The sequence below is a fragment of the Puma concolor genome, chromosome E2 (assembly GCF_028749965.1).
Source record: "Puma concolor isolate L17-30 chromosome E2, mPumCon1.1.hap2, whole genome shotgun sequence".
In the NCBI taxonomy this organism is placed as follows: domain Eukaryota; kingdom Metazoa; phylum Chordata; class Mammalia; order Carnivora; family Felidae; genus Puma; species Puma concolor.
The window spans coordinates 44,852,748-44,867,002 of record NC_141681.1 but is presented as its reverse complement, the minus strand read 5'-3'; the positions used below and the strand labels follow the sequence as shown (position 1 = coordinate 44,867,002).

At 40.1% G+C, this 14,255-nt stretch overlaps 1 long non-coding RNA gene across 1 annotated transcript; it reads right to left on the bottom strand.

Annotated features, from left to right (window-relative positions):
- Nucleotides 1-4,299: 4,299 nt before the first annotated feature.
- LOC147573544 (uncharacterized) lies at nt 4,300-5,900 on the bottom strand. Its single transcript, XR_015245165.1, has 3 exons — nt 5,830-5,900; nt 4,686-4,796; nt 4,300-4,494 (listed from the first exon to the last, which is right to left on the bottom strand). It is a non-coding gene; the product is annotated as an uncharacterized LOC147573544 (long non-coding RNA).
- Nucleotides 5,901-14,255: the final 8,355 nt, after the last annotated feature.

The window sequence follows — 14,255 nt, the reverse complement described above, 5'->3', positions numbered from 1 at the left end:
CTTTTAAGTCTTATCTCAGATGTGCCCTTCCATGCAAGCCTTCTCTGACTCCCCCTACCCCCGACCCCAGATTGGTTGGGTTACCTCCTCTGGACTCTCACAGCTAAGCCTCTTTCTGGTTACGAATGTCCCCAAACCCAACTCAGTGTAGTGTTTTTCCTCCCAAATAAGAAATATCTTGGTTCATGTGATTTAAAAGAGGTACTTCCTTGTCCTGGTTCAGGTGAGGTGTAATCCAGCAGCTCAAACACTGAAAGGCAATTATAAGCAAAAGTTCTGCAGTCTGACTCATTGGGTTTGAATCCTCATTCCACCACTCACAGGCTAAATGATCTAGGGCAAGTCTCTCAATCTCTGCAGCCTCAGTTTCCTCATTTATGAATTTGGGACAGTAATAATACCTGTTTTTAGTGTTGTGGGTTTAAATGAGACAACATGCATAAGCTCCTTGAACAGTTGACGGCTCAGCGACTATCATGATGTTGATGATGATGATGTTATTGGGGACCCAGTTTCTGGCTCCTCTTCCTCGCACTTGCTTCTTTTTTGGCTCCTCCTTCATCCTAGTAGCTTTAGCCTCTTCCACCTGGCTGCAGAACAGCTTACCCTGCACCAGCCGAGGTGGAGGAGAAAGATGTGGTCTTAGAAGGTAACATGGAAGAGGTGGGCTGCTTCTCTCTACCATAAGCTCCAGAAACCATTTATCCCATTTTCATTTGCTCAGGCAGGGTCACATGCCCACTGCTGAACGAGCCTGCAGCCAGAACATTGGCTCCCAAACCTTAGAATAACCATTACAGTGTAGCTCCCCAGACTTGTTTCTCTCCCACTTCCCCAGATCAGACAAGGGCAGCTCTGTGATTCCGGTTCCCGAGGCCAAAATTCCTTCTTTCTCTTACACCCATATCATGCATCAGCAATTCCTATTTGCCTTTAAAATTCATCAAGGCTTTTCCCTTTCTTCTTCCCCATTCTGGCCTAATATTCTATCACCTCCCGTCTGGAATATCACATGAGTCTCCCTGCCGTCACCTGTGCACCAAAGTCTCCTCCCCTCCAGAGTTAGAGAGAGACTATTAACACCTGAGTTGGCACAGGTCACTTACCTTTCCAATGTCTGTTCATGTCACTCAGCATAAAGTAAGTTCTCTTTGATCTTGCCTATGTTACCTCCCTGATTGCATCTCTAACCATTCCCTACGTTACTTCACTTCAGCTATACTGGCCTCCTTACTGTGTCTCAGAAATATCAGATGTGCCCCTCCCTCTAGGCCCTTGCACTAGTAGTTCCATCTGCCTGAGACTCTCGCCCCAGATACATGTCTGGTTCCCTCTCCTAAGTCCTGCAAGTCTTTGGTAAAAGTCAGATCCTAATTGGGGCATTACCTGCCTCTCTATTTCAAACTATAGCCCCTCCCCTATCTCCAATACTTCCAATCACCCTTACCATGCTTTATTTTTATTCCCCAGTACTCTTAATATTTTCTTACTTAAGTTTATCATCTTTCACACACCACCAGAATGGCACTGTAATAAATGAACAATAGAACTTCACTGAATGAAAGAATAAATGAAAGAACAATTCACAGCCCCATCTGGTGGTTGGCCTGTCTTCTCCACTGGACTGCAGATGTCCTGAGGGCAGGGATGGGGTCTGTGTTGGTCACTGCTGTATCCCCAGCATCACCCAGGGCAGAGCCAGGCATGGAGGGGGTTGGAGGTCCTAAAGATAGGCAGCCGTATGTCTGCAAAGATTCCTGTGAGCAGATCTCTGTCAGACTGAGGGTAAAGGACAAGTGTTGGATTTCCTCTTCAGGAGAGCTGGGATTGGGGGTCATCTTAGGGACCTTCATAAGCACCTACAAGGGTTCTTACAGGGAAGAGAGAACCCCACCTGCTTTGGAGAGTAGATGTGTGACATTACTGCCACAATGGCCTCCTTTTTGTTCTTTGAATCTCCAAGCTCGTTCCAGCATTAAGGCTTTCTGATTGCCGTTCCTACTCTGGGAACCCTGTTCTCACAGTTCTTGGAGCAGCTCTTACACTTGGGCTTCCATGTCTCAGCTCAAAGAACATCTTAGAAAGACTTTCTGTGGCAAAGCCAGCTAGGTGTCTATTGGCTGTGCAGTCTAAGACTACATTTTCCAGAGACCCCTGCAACCAGGTGAGGCCATGAGATTAGCTATGTCCAATGGGCTGAGAGCAAGAGGTGTATGTCACCTAGCACCAAAGCTTTATTTGTTATTGAGGTATAATTGACAAAAATGTAACATACTTAAGGTATACAACATAGTTATTTGATATATACACTGTGAAATTATTACCACAATCAATACATCCATTACCTCGCACCTATTTTTTTTTTTTTTTTTGGTGAGAATGCTTAAGATCTACTCTCTTAGCACATTTTAAGTATACAATACAGTATTGTTCACCATAGCCACCATGTTATACGTTAGATCCTAAGATCTTACTCATTTTATAACTGAGTGATGTATCTTTTTAACAGCCTGTCTCCATTTCCCCCAGCCTCCACCTGGCAACCATCATTCTACTTTCTGTTTCTGTCAGTTTGGCTTTTTTAGATTTCATACATAAGTGATACCATACATTTTGTCTTTCTCTTTCTTATTTTACTAGCATAATGCCCTCAAGGTCTATCTGTATTGTTGCAAATGGTAAGATTTCATATTTCTCATGGTTTAATAATATTTCTTTGTATATGTATTGGTGTATCCTCTTTATTCCTCTATCCATTGAAGGACTATTTCCATATCTTGGATGTTGTGAATAAGGCTGCAGTAATTACGGGAGTACAGATATCTCTGAGACAGTGATTTTTATCCTTTAGATATATTCCCAAGGAAGTGAGATTGCTGGATCATGTGGTACTTCTATTTTTAATATTTTGAGGAGCCTCCATATTATATTTTATAGTGGCTATACCAATTTACATTTCTATCCAAGAGTGTATAAGGATTCGCTTTTGGGCTAAGGATTTTAAGAAGCAAGTGGGGGTTCTCTAGTCTCTCATCTGCCTAGGTTCAGAAGACTAAGCACTTATGATGGTGGAATTACCAAGTGGAAGGAGCCTGGATCCCTAACTTAATATGTGGGCAACCAGAAATGCCCACTTTGGGAGGTTCTTTAAGTGTGAAGTAAGCTATTTTGTGAGCTACTGAAATGGTGGGGTTTATTTGTTACAGCCACTGGCATAACTCTAAACAATATACTCCTAGACCTCATTCTAGCTTAGTGTACCTCAAACTATTTGTGGTTGCAGAGTAGGACTCATTTTTTGATATCTCCAAAATGTCATGTACAGATAGGTTCTTTTGGTCTATGTCCTGTCCAATAAGACAAGTCTGTTGATTCTATTGTTGGATGTCACGGCCATGTCAAATTTCTGTGAGTTTTGAACTGCTTACTGGAAATTTCTGCACTTAATCTTGTTGCAGACCATCAACAGAAGCGAACCACTAGTGGCACTGCTTTAGCTTATTGCCCTATTTGATTTCTCTCCTTATCATTTACCACTCCCTGTAATTATTTACTTAGAGGTCTATTTGTTTATGGTTCTTCCCAGTAGAATGTAAGCTCCTTCAGAAAGGAGACTTATCTTGCTCTGTTGAATCTCCAGCTCCTAGTACAGTGCCTGATAAGTCATAGGTGCTAAGAAATTATTTGTTGAATAATGAATAAATGACAAGCTTTGGTGGTGAGGGGGGACACGAGGCCATCATAACTGTAACAGAAGCTCTCTACAATTGTAACTTGACCTGAATTCTTATCAGTTCACTGACAGCTGCTTGACTTCCTGGCTTTCTGGTAGACCACAAGTACCCAAGATTAGGTCAGGCCTCTTACAACCGTCCTCTCTAGGTTCACCCTACTAGAGATTAGACCACATTGAACTATCACTCTCTGATGATATGTCTATCTTTACCTGATTTATAAGTTCTGAGAGGGGTGTGGTTGGATCTGAAGTGGTCACTGCTGTATCTCCAGAGTCAGGTTGCAGAGCTAAGGCCCTTGGCATGAACAGATTTATGACATGAATGCATGATGTGAGCAGGAGGGGAGACTTCCCTGGGGAAACAGTGGCATACCCTGCCTCCATGGCCCCCATCCCTTGGCAAGATCCCAGGGTTGGTCCTGAAGGTCCAGTGGGCTGCCCAACCTGCCCCTTTCTTGCCCCATCAACTACCTCAAGGTGCTGGCTCAGGCTGTCAACACTTGGCAACCAGACATTTTGGAACAGGTGTCCCATTTGGCCCAAATGGATACTTAGAGCCAAGGTATGTAACACTGTTATATATTTTTAGTGGTTTGCTGAAAAGGAGGTTAACGAGAAAATAAGTCCACCGTGAGGAAAATCAAGATGGCGAGTATGATGATGCTTCCCAAGACAATCCCCAAGACTGCCATGTAGTAGACTTGCTGGGACGTCTCAGCTGCCAAGGCTCGGTTATTCCACTTGTTGCTGTGCCTTGTCTGATTAGAGGGGAGAGGCAGTACAGGAATAGTTGGCTTCAGTGGGTTATTGTAATGGGTGAGCTATGGGACTGTAAGGACCCAGGTGGGGATGTGAGCCCACAGGAGGGACAAAAGAAAGAATTTGAGTCAGGGTCAAGGCCAGGATGAAAAGGAAAGGAGGAGAGGATTAGCCTGATGCAGATTCCCACCTGGAGAGAGAAGATCAAGGCTACAATGCCTATGGGAAAACACAGGAGTAAGGCACAAATGGACAGGCACATGTGGTCTCTGGGGGGCTTGTCCTGCAAAATTTCAAACGCCTGTGGGGAGGGAGTGGGTTATGGCTCAGTATGGCTTCTGTACTGTGCTGTCCCCTCTGACTCCTTTTCAAGATATTTAGCTGTATGGATTCTTCTTTGATTTCCTTAAAAACTCTTACCAACCCCTTCTAACTCCTACCATGTGCCCTCTAATCTGTTCTTATTCCAATACCTCCTTCTACCTGGATCTCCCAGCATCCCTCCACCCCTATGCTCTATAATCCCTGCCCATTCCCTGTCTCCTGTAACCTCTCCCTGTCGTCTATAACTGCCTTCAGGTCCCTACAGCATGTCTCACTTGGCCCCTAACACCACCCCCACAAAACCCCTTACTGACTCTGATGACTCTCACTTGTCCTTCGTGAAACCTCAACTGAGTTGTTAACACACTCTGTTCCTATAACACCCTCATGGTCCTCCCAAAGCAGCCTTCTTTTTACCCCTATAAAACACCCTAATAAGAAGACCCCTACTCAACACTTGAACACTCTCACTTTCCATCTGTGAAACCTCCCTTGTTCCCTCATAAAACTCTGTTCCCGTATAAAACTGTGAATGTCTCCAATAGCTCTCTCCTTATCCCACTTGTAATATCCCTCACTTTGTCCCCATGAACCTGTCGTGGTCCTGTTATGAGCCTTACTGTTCGCCCATAAACTGCTCTCTTCCCCTTCCCCCCACCCATTACCTCTCTGTTGGCTCCTCTTAAGACCTTCTTTGACCAACTCTAAACTCTAAGTCCTCTCCCTGTCATAGTCTCATAGCCTCTTTTTGTCCTCTTATAAAGGCCTGCCCTTTCTCCCTCTACCACCTTCTCTCCACCTCTGAAACCAGCGTCCTGACCGTCTGAACCTCTCCTTCCTCCACTCATAGCAGCCTCCCTGTTCTCCTAAACCAGTGTTCCCTCTAAATAGTTCTCTTCTTATAACACCCCCTCTGCCTCCTGAAACCCTTCTTGCCCCCTCATTCTGCCGCTACCCATGCTTTCTCCCACCCTATCCTCCGTAAATTCCCTCCCTGCCCCTTCAAACACCTCCCATCAGGGCATCTGGATCTGGGTACAAGGAGGCTCTCCCTCACTCCAACCCGCCATGGGTTACCGTGGAGACCATGCTGGACCCGCCTCCTGTCTTGCCTTTCTATTACTATAGGCTGATTGGAGGTTGTCTGTGATAGGGTGGGGAATCCAATACTCATGTGGCTACTGATTGGTCTGAAGGAGTGCAAGCTCTTCCTACTCTCTTAGGTGATTGGTCAATTCTGGGAGTTGCTTTTTATTACAGTTTAGTTTTGAAGGTGACTTATATATTTTGGATAGAAGTCCTTTCTCAGGTATGTGATTCGCAAATGTTTTCTCTGGGTCTGTAGATTATCTTTTTTGTTTTCCAACAATGTCATTTGCAGAGCAAAGTTTTTAATTTATATTAAGCCCAAATCATTTTTTAATTTTATTTTATGGACGTCTTTTTGGTGTCATGTCTAAGAATTTCTTCTTAATACAGTGTCAGGAAGATTTTCTCCTATGTTTTCTTCTAAGTGTGTGATAGACTTACATTTTACATTTAGATCTATGATCCATATTGAGTTCATTATTTTATAAGAGGTGAGGTTTTAGATGAGATGATGATGATGATGATTTTCATTTAGTTTTTCAATTAATTAACACCATAAAAAAAAAAAAAAAACCTGTTCGTTCTCTGATAAGTTGCACTGGACTTCGTTTGAAAGTAAATTGGTTGTAATTAGCACCATTAAAAAAAAAAAAAACCTGTTTGTTCTCTGGTAAGTTGAATTGGCCTTCGTTTGAAAATAAATTGGAGGGGCGCCTGGGTGGCGCAGTCGGTTGGGCGTCCGACTTCAGCCAGGTCACGATCTCGCGGTCCGTGAGTTCGAGCCCCGCGTCAGGCTCTGGGCTGATGGCTCAGAGCCTGGAGCCTGTTTCCGATTCTGTGTCTCCCTCTCTCTCTGCCCCTCCCCCGTTCATGCTCTGTCTCTCTCTGTCCCAAAAATAAATAAACGTTGAAAAAAAAAAATTGAAAATAAATTGGATATATATATCTGTATATATCCAGAAAGATATATATATATATATATATATCCATCCAATTTATTTTCAAACGAAGTCCATATATACGTATATATGGGTCTCTTTCTGGACTTTTTATTCTGTTCTGTTGATCAGTGTGTCCGTTCCTTTGCAAATACCATGTTCTCTTATAATGTAGCTTTATAGTGATTCTAAAAATTGAATGAGTATTCCAACTTCATTCTTCTTTCACAGAATTATTTTGACTCTGCTTGTATAGATTTACAAATCTTGCTGGTCTTTTAATAGGAATTGCATTAGAATTTCAGATCAATTTTAGGAGAGACATTGAGCCTCCATTTCACTGTAATTGGGAGCCTCTCCATTTATTTAGTTTTTTTTTCTTTCTTTTTTTCAGCAGCTGCAGTTTAAACACATGGCTGATACACATAATAGTTTAGATTTATGCCTAACTACTTGCTTTGTGGGGCTATTGAAAATGGTATTATGATTATCATTTTTTGCTAGCTGTTATTTATTTTTATTTACTATTTTGATGGAACTATAATTAATGTAGTGTTATATTAGTTTCAGGTGTACAATGTAATGATTCAACAATTCTATGTATTACTTAGTGCTCATCAAGATAAGTGTATTCTTAATCCCCTTTATTTATTTAAATTTATTTATTTATTTTGAGAGAGAGAGAGAATCCCAAGCAGGCTCTGTACTATACAGAGCCTGATGTGGGGCTTGAACTCATGAACTACAAGATCATGACCTAAGCGGAAGTTGGACACTTAACCAAATGAGCCACCCAGGCACTTCTCTATTTGTGTAAATAAATTTGATTTCTGATTGTTCATTGCTAGCATAAGGAAGCACATTAGATTTTTGTGTGTTGATATTGCAATCTGTGATCTTGTTAAACCCATTTTTATCAACTGTAAGAGGATTGTTTTGTTTTTTGTTTTCTGAGTTTTTTGTAAATTCTTTGGGGTTTTCTATATAGACAATCATGTCATTTACAAATAAGGGTAGTTTTATTTATTCCCTTAAATCCCTATGACATTTCTTTCTTTTTCTGACTTATTGTGCACATTAGGACTTCCAGTCTGATGTGGAATAGGAATAGGAATAGGAGAGATGTGGAATAGGACATTCTTGCCTTGTTGCAAATTTTAGAGAGAAAACTTTTCCCTTCATTGTTATGTATGATTTTAGATAGGTTTTCTGTAGATGCCCTTTATCAAGATGAAGAAGTTCCTTGTTAGTCCTGGTGTGCTGAATTTTTATGGTGAATTAATGTTGAATATTTCCTTTTTTTTTTAAAATTTTTTAAAACGTTTATTTATTTTTGAGACAGAGAGAGACAGAGCACGAACGGGGGAGGGGCAGAGAGAGAGGGAGACACAGAATCGGAAGCAGGCTCCAGGCTCTGAGCTGTCAGCACAGAGCCGACGCGGGGCTCGAACTCACGGATCGTGAGATCGTGACCTGAGCTGAAGTCGGACGCTTAACCGACTGAGCCACCCAGGCGCCCCAATGTTGAATATTTCCAAATGACTTTTCTGTACCAGTTAATAGCATGGTTTTCCTTCTTTAGATGGTTAATATAGTGGATTGCATTGACTGATTTTCTAATATTGAACCAGCTTTGCATTCTTGGGAGAAACCCCAGTTGGTGATGGTGTATTTTTTTAAGTTTATTTATTTATTTTTGAGATGGTGGGGGGGGGGCGGTGGGGGAGCAGAAAAAGAGGAAGAGATAGAATCCTGAGCAGGCTCCACGCTGTTAGCGCTGAACCCGACACTGGGCTCAATCTCACAAACCATGAGATCATGACCTGAGCCAAAATCAAGAGTTGGATGTTCAGCTGACTGAGCCACCCAGGCACCCCAGCAATGGTGTATTCTATTTATATACTTCTGGTTTTGGATTTCTAATACTTTATTGAGAATATTTCTGTCTATATTCATGAGAGATATTGGTCTATAGCGTTGTATACACAATCTGCCTTAAGATAATGCTGGCCTCATAAAACATATTGGGAAATATTCTCCCCTCTTCTGTTTTCTGGAAGAGATTGTGTGGAAATGGTGTTTTTTTGTTTGTTTGTTTGTTTGTTTTTTGGTATAATGACCAACGAAACCATCTGGGTCTGGAGATTAATTTTTCAGAAGATTTTTAGTTTGAAAATCTTTAATAGATTTCTTTAATAGATACAAATAGATACAATTTCTTTACTAGATACAAAACTACTTAATTTCTTTTTCTTGATTAGTTTTGAGTTTTTGTTTCTGAAGGATGGGCCAATTTTCACCTTAGTGGTAGAATTTATGTGTAAAGACTTGTTTGTAGTTGTCCTTTATTTTCCCTTTAGTGTCTCAGGCACATGTAGTGGTATTCTGTCCCTCATTTTTGATATTGGTCATTGTGTCTTCTGTCTTATTTTGTCAGTCTTACAAGAGGTTTATCAATCAGTCATTTTCAAGAACCAGCTGTTGGTTTCATTGATTTTCACCATGGTTTCATTGTTTTCCCCTTTTCAATTTCATTGATTTTTTACTCTTATCTCTTCTGGTTTTCTTTGGGGGGGGTGTTTATTTTGCTCTTATCTTGTAGTGTCTTAGGTTGGAAGCTTAGATCGTTAATTTGAGACATTTCTTATTTTCTAACATAAGCATTTGAGGTTGTACATCTTCTAAGCACTGCTTTAGCTGCACTCCACATATTTTGATACGTTATATACTTCAATTTTGGTCTGAAATGTTTTAGAAAACATTTTCTAATTGCCCATGACCCATGAATTACCCATGGGGAAATTGCATGTTTTTTCCCCAAGAATTGGGAGATTTTCATGTCATCTGTCTGCTATTGATTCTTGCTTTACTTTTATTATGGCCAACACATCAGCTTTATATTTCTATTTAACAAATCACCATACACTCAGTGACTTAAGACAATAGCGATTTATTATTACACCGTTCTGTAGGTAAGAAATCCAGAAACTGTATGCCTGAGTTGTCAGGATTTCACCAGGTTGAAATGAATATGTCTACTGAAATGTGTCCTCATGTGGAGCTCTGTTCTCATGCTCTTCCAAGCTCGTGTGGTTGTGGCAGAATTCAGTTCTTTGTGGTTTGGGAACTGAGGGTATTCTCTTTTCCTTGCTGGCTATCAGCTAATATCTATTCTCGGTTCCTAAAATCTATGTGCATACTTTGCTTTGTGGTCCTGTTCATCTCAGAGCTATCAAGGGAGAATCTCCCTCCATCAAAGTCCCTCTCACACTTTCAGTCTCTGACTTCCTCTGTCTCTGACCTCTAGGCCCAGATATAAAGGCCTCATGAATTTAGGTTAGGTCCACCTAGGTAATGTCCCTTTCTTAGAGTCAGCTGTGCCACATACCTAACCTAGTCACAGGAGAGATATGCCATCATATTGACAGTCATAGATTATATAGGATAATACCTCAGAGTGGGCAGGAATATTGGTATGGGGGCATATTAGAATTCTTGAAGCACAGTCAGATAATATGACTCCATGTGGTTTGCTTTGTGTGGTTTCATATGCTTTTTATAATTTTAATTCTTGGAAATTTGTTGTTTGTTTAATGAGAAAGGATAGTTTCTATATTGATGAGGTCCCATGTGTACTTGAAAAGAATATGTATCTGCCTTCTTTGGCTAGAGTGTTGTATAAATGACAGTTAGATACAGATGGTTGATAGTATTCAATTTTTCTACATCTTTGCTAATTTTCTGTTTACTTGTCCTACTAGTTATTGAGAGACGAATGTGAAGTCTTCAACTATAATAGTGGATTTGTTTATTTCTCCCTTTGTTTTATTTATCAGGTTTAACATGTATTTTGAAGTTCTGTTGTCAGTGCTCATACATTTAGGATTCTTATGTCTTCCTGTTGAATTGTCTCTTTTATCATTATTTAATGTGTTTCTTTATCCTTTTCAATTATCCTTGCTTTGACATCTACTCTGTCTGATGTTATTATAATCACCCATCTTTGTTTTGGTAGTGTTTTTTAAAATTTATTTTTTTTGGGACAGAGAGAGACAGAGCATGAACGGGGGAGGGGCAAAGAGAGAGGGAGACACAGAATCGGAAACAGGCTCCAGGCTCTGAGCCATCAGCCCAGAGCCCGACGCGGGGCTCGAACTCACAGACCGCGAGATCGTGACCTGGCTGAAGTCGGACGCTTAACCGACTGCGCCACCCAGGCGCCCCTAAAATTTATTTTTTTAATAGAGAGAGAGAGAGAGAGAGAGAGAGAGAGAGAGAGAGAGAGAGAATGAGAAAGCACGCACAAGTGGGGGAGGGGCAGAGAGAAGAAGAGACAGAATCCCAAGCAGGCTGTGCACCGTCAGCACAGAAGCCTGATGTGGGGCTTGAACCCATGAACTGTGAGATCATGACCTGAACTGAGACCAAGAGTTGGACACCCAAGTGACAGTGCCACCCCAAGCACCCTTATTTGGTAGTGTTTTCATGTCTTTCCCCCCACATTCTTTACTTTATTATCCTACATACATCATTACATTTAATGTGGGTTTCTTATAGACAGTATATAGGTGGGTCTTGTTTTTTAATTTTAATACATTCTGAAAATCTCTATATTATAACTTTTGCAGTTAATGTGATGATTGGTATATTTGGCCTCAATTCTGCCTTTTTATTATTTGTTCTCTATTTGTTTCTCTGTTTTTCGTTTTCTTTCATTTTTCTTTTCATTTTCCTTTTTCTTTCCTGCTTCTTTTTGGATTTCTTGAATATTATTTTAGTACTCCATTTAAGTTATCTCTTGTAATTTTTGAGGATATATCTTTGCAAATTTTGCTAGTTGTTGCTGTAGAGATGACCATAAAGGTAATTAAAGTTTTCATGGTCTACCTAGAATATTTTACAACTTCAAGTGGAATATAGCAACCTGCCACAATATTAATCCCTCCACCTTGCCCCCTTTATATTTTAGTTTCTGTATGTATTACATCTACACACATTGAAAAATCTCATCACTGTTACCATTTTTGCTCTCAACTGTCATATATATTTTGAAGAATCAAAAGAAGAATAATATTTCATGTTTGCCCAGACCTTGACCATTTATATTGCTTCTATTTCTTCCTGATACTCCAAGTTTTCCTCTAGTATCATTTCCCTCTTCAAGAATTAACTTTAGCATTTATTTTAAAGTAGGTCTGTGACAATGTATTCTGCTAGTTTCCTCTCACCTTCATTCCTGAAGAACATTTTCACCAGTTTTGGAATTCTGGGTTGACAGTTCTTTTCTCCCAGCAGTTAAAAATATTGTTCCCCTTCCTTTCGGCAGTCAAGATTTCTGGTAAGACCTTCACAGTCTTTTCAATTTTTGTTTCTTTTTAGGCATGTGTAATTTTTTCCCTGGATGTGTTCATAACTTTTTCTTTGCCTCTGGTTTTAAGCTGTTTGAGTAATATGGTCTGACCATGGATCTTTGAGTTGATGATTTTTTTTTTTTGAGGGTCATTGAGCTTTTTGAATGTGTAAGTTTAAGCCTTTTGCCAAATTGGGATGTATTTGATCATCCTTTCCTTTTTTGTAAAAACTTTTTTTGAAGATACTATATAAAGTTCCCTTCTGGGACTCTTATGGTATGCACATTAAATCTCTTAGTACTGTTTGTTTCCAGTTCCCTGAGGTTCCGTTAATTTTTGTTTCAATGTTTTTTTTCTCTCTCTATTGTTCAAATTGTGTGATTTCTATTTTCAAATTCGCTCTTCAAATCAACTATTTCCTCTGTCATCTCCATTATTCTATATAGCCCCTACAGTGAGTGTTTTTATTTCATTATTATGTTTTTCAGTTCTATAATTTCCATCTGATTCTTCTTTTTATTTAAAAATAAACTTTTATTTATTTTAAACATTTCTTTTTTAAAATATAATTTATTGTCAAGTTAGCTAACATACAGTGTATGCAGTGTGCTCTTGGGTTTGGGTGTAGATTCCGTGATTCATCACTTATATACAACACTCAGTGCTCATCCCAAGAAGTGCCCTCCTCAATGCCCATCACCCATCTTCTCCTCCCCCCTGCTCCCCCATCAACCTTCAGTTTGTTCTCTATATTTAAGAGTCTCTTATGGTTTGCCTCCCTCTCTGCTTAAAATTATTTTTCCCCCTTCCCCTCCCCCATGGTCTTCTGTTAAGTTTCTCAAATTCCACATGTGAGTGAAAACATAGGATATCTGTCTTTCTCTGACTGACTTATTTCACTTAGCATAATACCCTCCAGTTCCATCCATGTTGTTACAAATGGCAAGATTTCATTCTTTCTAATTACCAAGTAGTATTCCATTGTATATATAAACCACATCTTCTTTATCCATTCATTAGTCTATGGACATTGGGGCTCTTTACATAATTTGGCTATTATTGATAGCACTGCTATAAATATTGAGGTACATGTGCCCCTATGAATCGGCACTCCTGTATCCTTTGAATAAATTCCTAGTAGCGCTATTGCTGGGTCATAGGTTAGTTCTATTTTTAATTTTTTGAGGAACCTCCACACTGTTTTCCAGAGTGGCTGCACCAGCTTGCATTCCCACCAACAGTGCAAGAGGGTTCCCCTTTCTCCACTTCCTTGTCAACATCTGTTGTTCCCTGAGTTGTTCATTTTAGCCACTCTGACTGGTGTGAGGTGGTATCTTAATGTTGTTTTGATTTGTATTTGCCTGATGATGAGTATGTTGGGCATCTTTTCATGTGTCTGTTGGCCATCTGGATGTCTTCTTTGGAAAAGTGTCTATTCATGTCTTTTGCCCATTTTTTCACTGGATTATTTGTTTCTTCAGGTGTTGAATTTGGTAAGTTCTTTGTAGATTTTGGATACTAACCCTTTATCTGATATGTCATTTGCAAATATCTTCTCCCATTTTGTCAGTTGCCTTTTAGTTTTGTTGATCGTTTCCATTGCTGTGCAGAAGATTTTTATCTTGATGAAGTCCCAATAATTAATTTTTGCTTTTATTTCCCTTGCCTTCAGAGACGTGTCAAGTAAGAAGTTGCTGCAGCTGAGGTCAAAGAGGTTGTTACCTGTTTTCTCCTCTAGGGTCTTGATGGTTTCCTGTCTCTCATTTAGGTCTTTCATCCATTCTGAGTTTATTTTTGTGTATGGTGTAAGAAAGTGGTTCAGTTTCATTCTTCTGCATGTTGCTGTCCAGTTTTTCCAGCACCATTTGCTAAAGAGACTCTTTTTTTCCATTGGATACTCTTTCATGCTTTGTTGAAGATTAGTTGGCCATACTTTTGTGAGTCCAATTCTGGGTTCTCTATTCTATTCCATTGGTCAATGTATCTGTTTTTGTGCCAGTGATGATTACAGCTTTGTAGTAAAGTCTGGGATTGTGATGCCTCCTGCTTTGGTTTTCT